Source organism: Amblyraja radiata, chromosome 34, assembly GCF_010909765.2.
Source record: "Amblyraja radiata isolate CabotCenter1 chromosome 34, sAmbRad1.1.pri, whole genome shotgun sequence".
NCBI classification, from domain to species: domain Eukaryota; kingdom Metazoa; phylum Chordata; class Chondrichthyes; order Rajiformes; family Rajidae; genus Amblyraja; species Amblyraja radiata.
Genome location: NC_045989.1, coordinates 24,105,987 through 24,116,171, shown reverse-complemented (window position 1 = coordinate 24,116,171; position 10,185 = coordinate 24,105,987).

Below are 10,185 nucleotides of genomic sequence, written 5' to 3'. Positions count from 1 at the left end.
CCCCAGCTAAACATGCGCTTCACTCCCTAGCAACCCGAGGCAGGCGTGCAGGCACATACCACCAATCTAATCAGCAATTATTGCTGTTGGGCGCGGGGAGGGGGGGGCTGCGGAATACAGCACTATAATATTATTAGATGGCGTACAGGATGTGCGACCGAGGTCGCTCCCCTCCTGTGACGCTCGCTGCTCGCGCCTTCCATCATTTTCATCTGCCAGTCTTTCAGGAACGGCCACAAAGTTCCATGTTTATTTTGAACCAAATCTCAGGCCCAGCTGCAGAAGCAGCTGCAACAAGCCTTTAAAGATCTTGTCGGAAATATAATGTTGGCATCATAAACATGGAGACAGGTCAGAGCTGGGAGGCACACTTTTCTGCACTGTCCATCTTACGGTGAAATTGAAGGCGATGTATATGTTATGATGCACTGAATATAGATTTATCATGAGGTGGTCTCCCTGTGTTTTGGCAAGACTTGATCTATATACCACAACCAGCTAGTTAGTCCCGACATTTTGTCCACAGTTTGCTGCTTTTTCACTCTTGAGTTCCACTGGACATTTATATTTTTCCCTTGAGATGCATCTTATACTAATAGGGCATCGCAGCTTGGTGGCGCAGTGGTAGGGTTGCTGCCCTACAGCGCCAGGGACCCCGGTTCAATCACACAGAAACATGGAAAATAGATGCAGGGGTAGATCATTCGGCTCGAAGGGCCGAATGATCTACCCCTGCATCTATTTTCCATGTTCTCTTGAGAATATGATCATGGCAGATCACCCAAAAACAGTACCCCGTTCCTGCTTTCTCCTCATATCCCCCTTTATTCCGTTAGCCCTTAGAGTTAAATCTAACTTGAAAAAATCTAGTGAATCAGCCTCCACTGCCTTCTGTGGCAGAGAATTCCACAGATTCACAACTCTCTGGGTGAAAAAGTTTTTCCTCATCTCAGGTGCTGTCAGAGTTTGAACGTTCCCCCTGTGACCGCGTGGGTTTTTTCCGGGTGCTCCGGTTTACGCCCACATTCCAAAGACGTACAGATTTGTCAGTTAATTGGCTTCTGTAAATTGTCCCCAGTGTGCAGGGCTAGCACTGGTGTGCAGGATGACCATTGGGCGGCATGGACTAGATGGGCCGAAGGGCCTGTTTCCACGCTGATTCTCAACTGCATCTCAAACTAACCTCAGCTAATTTTTCAGTCTGAAAAAGGATCCCGACCCGAAAACATCACCAGTTCATTTTCTCCAGAGATACAGCCTAACCTGCTGAGTTACTCCAGCACTTTGTGTCAATCTTTGATAATAAACCACCATCTGCAGCTTAGTTTAGCTTAGCTTAGCTTAGTTTAGCGGTACAGTGCGGAAACAGAATGAACTAAATGAATGTTATTTTATAGCCAAAGTATATACAGCAGCATACGCAGAGGGGAGGGAGATGAGGCTGAGTGTGGCTATGTAAGAGGTTCCATGGGGGACTGAGCTATCTCTCCCTTCTGCTCACCACGCCCCACTTTCTAAACTTAATTCCGTCTGCCAAAAGGCATTTTCTTGGCCTTCCCCCTTCACTGTCTCCTCTCCAGCTATGGTTGCCTCTCCCCTCCTCCAGCTAGTTCCCTGTGCTCCCAGCTCCTGCCTCTTCCACCGCACAGATTGTGGGAGGAGGGCAAATTGTCAAAAGCACAGGGGGAGAGGGAAGACGTTTCAATTTTAAATTCCCTGCGCGCTGGAAGTTGCATTATTTAAATAGCGCTGTGCAAAAATTAAATTGCTTTAAAGACATGGTTGGATGTTTGGCGGGGGTCTGGGATATTTATTTGTCTGCTTACATCCAAGTGAAATGTTTACGTTTATTTCTATGCATATAAAGAAAGAACTGCAGATGCTGGAAAAATCGAAGGTAGACAAAACTGCTGGAGAAACTCAGCGGGTGAGGCAGCATCTATGGAGCGAAGGAATAGGTGACGTTTCGGGTTGAGACGTCACCTATTCCTTCACTCCATAGATGCTGCCTCACCCTTAAGGGTCTCGACCCGAAACGTCACCTATTCCTTCGCTCCATAGATGCTGCTTCACCCGCTGAGTTTCTCCAGCATTTTTGTATATATTTATTTTTATTATCGATTAGAGGACATCGGTTTAAGGTGAGGGGGGGAAGATTTGACGGGGATCTGAGAGGGGCAACCTTTTCACACACAGAGTTTGTGTACCCACAGAGATGAGTACAGAGAACGAGTTGCCGGAGGAGGTAGTTGAGGCAGAAACAATAACATCATGTAAAAAACATTTGGGCAGGTACGCGGATAGGTAAGGTCTAGAGGAATATGGGCTAAACGCAGGCAGATGGGATTAGTGTAGCTGGGGCACCATGGTTGGCATGGGCTGAAGGGCCTGTTTATGTGCTATATATATATATGGCTGTAGGGAAGAAGCTGTTCCTGAACCTGGACATTACAGTTCTCAGGCTCCTGTACCTTCTTCCCGATGGCAGTGGTGAGGTGAGTGTGTGGGTCCTTGATGATGTTGGCTACCTTTTTGAGGCAGCGACTGCGATAGATCTCTTCGATGGTGGTGGGGAGGTCAGAGCCGGTGATGGACTGGGCAGTGTTTCCAACATTTTGTAATCTTTTCTGCTCCTGGACGTTCAATTTGCTGAACCAGGCCACGATGCAACCAGTCAGTATGCTGAATATTAATGTTGCCTCTCTCTGTGTGCAGACAATGGACATTTCTAGCGCTTTGTTTTATTGGAACGATTGTAAGCTTTGAATCTGAAGAAGCGTCACCTGTCCATGTTCTCCACAGATGCTGCCTGACCCGCTGAGTTACTCCAGCACTCTGTGAAGCGTTACCTATCCATGTTCTCCACAGATGCTGCCTGACCCACTGAGTTATGGTGCAGCAGCATCTATGGAGCTAAGGAAATAGGCAACGTTTCGGGCCGAAACCCTTCTGGAAATAGGCAACGTTTCGGGCCGAAACCCGGAAGGGTTTCGGCCCGAAAAGTTACCTATTTCCTTAGCTCCATAGATGCTGCTGTACCCGCTGAGTTACTCCAGCACTCTGTGAAATGTCACCTATCCATGTTCTCCACAGATGCTGCCTGACCCGCTGAGTTACTCCAGCACTCTGTGAAATGTCACCTATCCATGTTCTCCACAGATGCTGCCTGACCCACTGAGTTACTCCAGCACTCTGTGAAACGTCACCTATCCATGTTCTCCACAGATGCTGCCTGACCCGCTGAGTTACTCCAGCACGGTGTCTCTTTTTGTAAGTTTTAGATTGCACTTCAAATATTATAACTAAAAAAAGTAATTAAAATGTATTAAAACTCCACGAGATGCCTAAACAAAATACAGAATAGGTAACTTACCTTTATCTTCTGGGATTTTGTATATCATGATTCCCCTTTCAAATGAATGGGAACTCTGATCCTAGAGAAGAAACACAAAGTGCTGGAGGAGTGGGTGGGGGAAGGGAAGCAAGAAGAGTTACTTTTCCCACTTTGCAATCAGTCTGAAGAAGGGTCCTGACCTGAAACGTTACCTATCCGTGTTCTCCAGAGACAGACACAAAATGCTGGAGTAACTCAGCGGGACAGGCAGCATCTCTGGAGAGAGGAAATGGGTGGCGTTTCGGGTCGAGGCACTTCTTCAGACAGTCTGAAGAAGGGTCTCGACCCGAAATGTCACCCATTCCTTCTCTCCAGAGATGCTGCCTGTCCCGCTGAGTTGCTCCAGCTTTTTGTGTCTATCTTTGGTTGGAAGGCGTTGTCGTATGATGGGCTTAACTAAATGTAACATGACCCAATCCAAATCACCATACACTTTCTAAAAACGGTAGTTTTCTAGCCTTGCATGCATTATTGCACCACTCCAGTGCTTTCGTAATTTGAAATAACCATTCACTTCACAAAGCTTGAATCTTTTTGTTTCTATTCATTTCCTAGTCCCCACTTAATTTCTGCTTCATTGAGCTGAGCCTTCTTAGAAACAGAGCAAGGGGGATTAGTGGACCTTCAATGCTGTTATGTTCACTACATCTGAATTATTCTGCACAGCATGTCTCCTCCCCTGTTTTGGTGTTATTGGCAAATAGTGACATTACCCCTCTCTTCAGGTAACTGAAGAGTTTCTGCAGCGTTAGTCTTGGCTCAGCAGGAAGTACTTCTGCTGCTGCCAGAATAAAAGTCTATAGTGATTTAGCCACATGACCCAGGCCGATTCCTGGGCAATGGACAGATGCAGGTCAGTTCAGTTGAGGACGTCACCTTCAGTTTAGTTTTGTTGGAATGGAATATTTTATTGTCACATGTGGCAAGTCACAGTGAAATTCTTTGTTTACATACGCAAGGTATGCGAATAGTCGCCACATTAAGGGCGTTTACAAAGTTACAATATATCTGCACTGGTGATCCCCCCCCCCCCACGCTGGGTTCTCCATTGTTCTTCCACAGCACAGAAACAGGCCCTTCGGCCCACCGAGTCCACGCCGACCAGTAATCCCCGCACACTAGCACTATCCTACACGCACTCGGGACAACGTACAATTTTACCAAGCCAATTAACCTCGAAACCTGTACATCTTTGGATTGTGGGAGGAAACGGGAAAAACCCTCGCGGTCACGGGGAGAACGTGCAAACTCCGTCCAGACAGCGCCCGTAGTCAGGATTGAACCAGGGTCTCTGGCGCTGTGAGTCACAACTTTACCGCTGCGCCAATCGCGCCGCCCTTCCTATGGAAGGAGAAATGGAAAAGAAAGAGAAAAGTTGGGCAATACACGGAGGTTAGAACCAGTTTCAATGGATGTTCTTCTTAACCTTACACCATGAGAAAACTTATTCTGTGCTGTTTGTCAGCACCAAAACATGGCGACTCTTGTGTACAGCTTAGGTGAGATCTGGTACATGATTTTACCAGCTTGTATGCAAAAACAAAGCATCTGACTGTACCTACAGTTGGTACATGTGGCAGTAAGGTATTATTGATCATTGAATATCAGTTCAGGCTGGGCTGGACGCACTCTAGAGAGAGCAAGCACCCTACGTTCTCTGCCCCTGACGAGCTGCTGGCTCGAACAATTCTTGTGACTTCATTATTTTAGTTCAATATTCCCTTTCAAAAGGAAGATGGCAGCACGGTGGCACAGTGATCGAGTTGCTGCCTTTCAGCGCCAGAGACCAGGGTTCAATCCCGACTACGGGCGCTGTCTGTACGTAGTTTGTACGTTCTCCCCGTGACCTGCGTGGGCTTTCTCCAAGATCTTTGGATTCCTCCCACATACATGCGGGTATGTATGTTAATTGGCTCGGTATAAATGTAAATTGCCCCTAGTGTGTGTAGGACAGTGTTAGTGTGCGGTGATCGCTGGGCAGTGCGGACTCAGTGGGCGGAAGGGCCGGCTTTTGCTGAAGATAGACACAGAATGCTGGAGTAACTCAGCAGGACAGGCAGCATCTCTGGAGAGAAGGAATGGGTGACTTTCCCAGTCTTCAGACTGAGTGTCAGGGGAGAAGGAGTGAAAGCCCTGTCCCACTGTACGAGTTCATTCCAAGAGTTCTCCCGAGTTTGCCCTGATTCGAACTCGGAGATTTACGGTAATGGCCACTCGTCGGTACTCGGGGCTCTCGTGGACATTTTCCAACATGTTGAAAAATCTTCACGAGTCTTCCCGTGCTTACCTGCCATTAGCGAGTCTTCCCGAGTACCTGCCGTTAGCGTTACGAGCCGCTAAGAGACGTCCCCGAGCTCCGACGTACCCGCTATGTTCATTCTCCGTGCTTACCACGAGTTTGATTTTTTTTTAAACTCGGGAGAGCTCTTGGAATGAACTCGTACCGTGGGACAGGGCTATGACTGGAGATAAGGAAGTGTGAGAGAACAGGCCTACTTCCCTGCTGTATCTCTAAACTAAACTAAAAGGTGCTGTTATATACTGTAGAGCTCAATGCTTATGGTTAGTGTCAGTTAATGTGAAAAAGTGGTGAAATGATCAACCTGTCAATATGGGTCTATATCTGTTTGCCTGTATGTAGTTAGGTAGAATGCTCCAAAGTGATCATTCTTATGGCTTGAGTATCAGCATTTGAGTTGCTGGGTGATTTTCACTAGATGTATATGGTTTGTGTGCATTGATATAAATGTAACTGGTAAAGGGTGTGTCTAGTATGGATGATATGCCTTGTGGAGATTCAGTTAATCATTGATTTACTAAAACAAGTAATGTATTTCCCAGTCGCTGTTGATTCCTTTCCCCTGGGGGTCTGGGTACTTCATGTGAAATGTTTAGCTCGAAAATGTGTCAAAGAAATTGTCACACAGTCAGGCCTGCAAGCAGTTATAGATCCTCCTTGGCTGCCCAACACTCATAGCCCTGACCCCTCTGGTCTCCGGCCATGCTCGATCCATACCGCTACTAATAGAAACAAAAGCACCGCTCACACAAACTCAGGGAAGGTCATTTGAAGCAGTCAACAAGGGCCGCTGCCCCTATATAGCTACCTCACCCCTGACCTTTGGCACCTGAACTTTGCCCCCTAATTTACAAGGGGGCACTTTGTCACAACTGGTTCTTGCAGAGGTCAGCATAAATGTCTGCCATGAAAATAACATTCAAACCAAGGCAGAGGCATTATGAAATAGAAACGTAGAAACATAGGAAATAGGTGCAGGACAAGGCCATTCGGCCCTTTGAGACAGCACCACCATTCAATATGATCATGGCTGATCATACAAAATCAGTACCCCGTTCCTGCTTTCTCCCCATATCCCTTGATTCCGTTAGCCCTATAAGAGCTATATCTAATTCTCTCTTGAAAACATCCAGTGAATTGGCCTCCACTGCCTTCTGTGGCAGAGAATTCCACAGATTCACAACTCTCTGGGTGAAAAGGTTTTTCGTCATCTCAGTCCTAAATGGCCGACCCCTTATTCTTAAACTGTGAACCCTGGTTCTGGACTCTCCCAACATCGGGAACATTTTCCTGCATCTAGCCTGGCCAATCCCTTAAGAATTTGAAGAAGGGTTTCGACCCGAAACGTTGCCTATTTCCTTCGCTCCATAGATGCTGCTTCACCCGCTGAGTTTCTCCAGCATTTTTGTCTACCTTCGATTTTCCAGCATCTGCAGTTCCTTCTTAAACATTAAGAATGTTATATGTTTCTATAAGATCCCCTGTTTACAAGGCTGCCTTCATCTGGTTTGCCTTGAGGAATGCTTGATAAAATCTGCACCAAAGATGGACTTTAGTCAGAGGGTGGTGAATCTGTGGAATTAATTACCACACAAGGCTGTGGAGGCCAAGTCAGTGGATCTTTTTAAGGCAGAGATAAATAGATTTTTGATTAGTACGGGTGTCAGAGGTTATGGGGAGAAGGCAGGAGAATGGGGTTAGGAGGGAGAGATAGATCAGCCATGATTGAATGGCGGAGTAGACTTGATGGGTATCAAGAACCCAAGGTGAGTGGGGAAAGATTTAATAAGAACCTGAGGGGCAACTTTTTCTCACAAATGGTGGTGGGTTTATGGAACGAGCTGCTAGAGGAGGTAGTTGAGTAAGGAACTATCACAGCATTTAAAAATCATTTGGACAGGTACCTAGGTAGGACAGGTTTAGAGGGATATGGGCCAAATGCAGGCAGGCGGGACTAGGGTAGATGGGGCATGTTGGTTGGCGTGGGCAAGTTAGGCTGAAGGGCCTGTTCCCACACCGCATGACTCTCCAGACTGGAGAAGGGATCTGACCCAAAACGTCACCTATTCATTTTTTCCAGAGATGCCGCCTGCTGAGTTACTCCAGCACTTTGTGCCACATCTGTAGCATCGGGCAGCAACTGCAGTTCCTTCCAACACTGCATCTCTGAACAAAAATGTGACCCCATGTGATAGAAACAGCCAGAGAACATGCTGGATGAGCTTGGTAAGAATTGCAAATGATAGCAAAAGCATGAAGAGATGGATTCAACAAGGAATGGAGTTGATGGATGCAGCTTCACAGATTATGGAAATACGAAGACATTTTCATTTTTGGCATATTATCTGTTTTCAATCATACTTTGGATGAGTACTAGCTTTGGTGACAGGCATTTGTGTAATGTCCTACTCTACTTTTTCACTAGACCAGCCTATGTGGTATTCATGAAATTATATAATGTGAGTTCTTAAGGGCCTGTCCCACTTGGGCGTCATTTGCGCGTCACGCAGATTGCGCGTCACAGCCTACGCCACCATGCCTCACCACGTGCCATGCGCTCGCCATGCACGCGTAATGCACGCCATGCGCACGTTACACGCGCGTCACGATGCGTAAATGATGCTGCGTAAATGACGCACAAATAACGGCCAAATGGGACAGGCCCTTTAATGTACCAATACCAGGAAGCACCATCTCATCAGCCATCCTTTATACACTGAATGAATCATACTATTGGAAGGGAAGAACCCTAATGGGTAATCAATAGAAGGGTTTCATTGGACTGAAACAACAACATATGAATGTTATGGTCTAGCTGTAACCCTGTGTGAATCACAAATTATGGGCAGCCTAACTTATGTTTTCTCTTAATAACTGGCTGTGGTTTTGCACATCAAAAATTCACCACTAATCCCAACGTGGACAACTGTAATTGCTCAATGTGTATAATTAACCTGTTAAGCTTTTAATTGCCAAGGAGAGAAAGCTTCTTTAATCAGAGTCTGGTAATGGTACACAGTTTATATGGAATCACTTCATGCCGCTGTTTCTGAATTTAAATCAGAATGTTAACAAAACATGTCACGGGCCTGTCCCACTTAGTGATTTTTTCGGCGACCGCCAGTGTCATATATCAGTGTTGCCGAAAGATTTTGAACATTTCAAAATCCAGCGGCGACAAAAAAAATGCTGCGACATTTGAAAAAACGTCACCATGCCGCAGACGCCGCAAATTTTTCGGTGACCTAATACGTCAGTCAACGATGCCGGCAGTCGCTGAAAAAATCGGCAAGTGGGACAGGCCCTTTAATATGACCAAATTAATGAGGTGTGAAAAGTGCATGTGTTTGACTGACATCTATGACCATGGCTAGTAGATGGCTCTTGGATGAATCCATTTTTTTTTGGTACATTTACAACGAAAATGGAAAATGAGAATAGGGCCGTGTTGCTGTGCCCTTGTTTCGAGAATTGTGAAAGATAAAAGGAACAAAAGGCTATTTTTCAAATTGTGGGAAAGGTTTCTTCATGGTCAGTGTAAAGATCTAACGGTTTACAAATGTGCCGCACACTCCGAAATCAGAAGCTGGGGTTGGAAGAATGAACAGGCTGAGTTCTGTTCAGGTCGTGGCTGGACCCTGCTTTCATCCCATATTCTCCCACACACATGCCCTTATTTATCCGACCATCACACACCAATGGGGGCCCATCTGTGACAGTGAGTGGGGCCCACATCAAAGTGTTTCTCAGCCAGCAGTTGCTGCAGTTAATGCTGCCACTATTGAGTGCAGTGGAGAAGGGGGAATGAAAGGCCTTCTCCTTTACACAAGGATGCCAAAGATTAGAACAAAACCCTCCATTCTTTCCCCCAGTATAATACCACCAAATCAGAACGCTTGTATACAACACATCTGCGTTAAAACTCTTTCAGTTTACAAACAAGAAGGGCAAATGAGAGGAGAATGGAAACTAAATGAGAAAACACGCTGCTGTGGTCTTTTGTAGATATTCATTAATTCTGCAAACTTAAAACTTGCTAAGCATTTTTTCTCCAGTGATCTGGCCTCAGCTGCAAGCAATGCAACTAAGCCAGCTCATGCTGCAAATGGTGAGCTATACTGTGAGAGAGATTTATTCGAATAACACCGAATAGCTGCATTACAAAAGTCAAGGAACATGTTACTAAAAAATTGCCAAATGATAACTTTGTAATTTTCCTATCAATATAAGCACAATAGAGCTTACAAAATGGGCCATTTGACACACTTTGGGCAGGAACAAGAACCCGTCGACACTCGTCCCATGTTTCCCATTCACAAGGGCAAAGGGCGACATTATTCGGCGCGGCACGGTGGCGCAGCGGTAGAGTTGCTGCCTCACAGCGCCAGAGACCCAGGTTTGATCCTGGCTACGGGTGCTGTCTCTACTGATTTTGCACGTTCTTCCTGTGACCTGCGTGGGTTTTCTCCGGGATCGCGGGTTTCCTCCCACA